Here is a 1,261-nt window from a genome sequence, read left to right as displayed (position 1 = left end):
GGAATGGAAACAAAAGCTCCCCAAGCCAGGCTCTAAACAAGTTTGACGGATACAAATATAATCAGAGAAAGATAAACCCCACAACTTCAAATAAACACATTTCTGTACAAATGAAGCCACATTGTAAAATCAAGATTTCTTTTTTTTTTTTTCAGCCCAGATGCTAATAAACGTCATTCTTTCTGTACTGATATAAAATTAAATTAAAACCCAAATAACTTTCTACCTATTTTTTTTGCTGGTCCTGGAGCAAGCAAAACCATTTATTAGTGAAGATGCAAAATATAAACCTCTCATATGAATATTTAATACATGTAAACTGCAGGAATGATGGTTATGCCATGACTTATTGTATACCAAAGAACAGATATGCATAGGTGCGGGAAAGCCACCCACTGAAAAATCCGTTCTGTATCCATGTTTCAGTTCTCAGAGATTCATTCTTCCAAGCATAAAAGCTCAAAGACTTGTCTCGATGAACATCTTTTTATAGTCTCTTCATATTCGTGCATAATGTGACTTGGGATGCTGTCAGTCATCTTCATTTATCCTCTGTCTTTGTAATTGTTGTGTGTATTTTACCTGCTTCAACTCAGTGTACGTTTTCAGAATTTTAATGTGCCCAGGGATAAGGGCTGGGAGCAGCAAAAAAAGTGATTCAGGAATGAGCAGTTTCTGCATTTTGGAAAGTACAGTTTTTTCTGACACTGTGTGCTACGGACTTTTGTCTACATTATTGCTCCTCTTAGGAGGAGTCCTAGTCTTACTGCAGCTGACTGGGGGAATGTAGACAGATGTAGTAAAGGATGATGTTTCAGCAGCAGGCAGCAAGAACAGGGATTTGAGGCCAACTGGTAACTTCAGTTTTGCTGGAGCCACGCTCTGACACAGAGTCCGGCTGACCCAGAACAGAGATGCCAATGCTCAGTAAACACTCTCCTGTCCAAAAAGGGGTGACCGCATATAAAGAGTATACTGTACATACCTACCTGGCTTTTGATACCTCCTGGACCATGCCTGCAAATTTCTCAGAGAGAGAGAGAGAGAGAGAGAGAGCTTCGTCTGAGTGACCAACGCCATCTGAGGTTGGTTTGCAGTGTTTAACAACTGAGCTTAGCTGCGTAGGATCGTCCCCTTGCACTGTTTCACCTCCTGGAGTGGGAGCAGCCTGTATTGCCTCTGCCTTCCTCATGTACAGGTGTATATAGGTGACACTACAAAATGGCTCATGTTACAGTTACCCAGGGAAGATCCTCCTCCA

The 1,261-nt window shown here is 41.4% G+C and overlaps 1 protein-coding gene across 4 annotated transcripts in view; it reads left to right on the top strand.

The window, feature by feature from the left end:
- Positions 1-1,261, top strand: part of IPCEF1 (interaction protein for cytohesin exchange factors 1) — a 91,149-nt gene that overhangs the window by 56,401 nt on the left and 33,487 nt on the right. The window lies entirely within an intron of this gene.

Source organism: Egretta garzetta, unplaced genomic scaffold (genome assembly GCF_000687185.1).
Source record: "Egretta garzetta isolate BGI_Z169 unplaced genomic scaffold, ASM68718v1 scaffold397, whole genome shotgun sequence".
In the NCBI taxonomy this organism is placed as follows: domain Eukaryota; kingdom Metazoa; phylum Chordata; class Aves; order Pelecaniformes; family Ardeidae; genus Egretta; species Egretta garzetta.
Note: the sequence above shows the minus strand (reverse complement) of the source record. Positions and strands in the feature narration are given on the sequence as shown.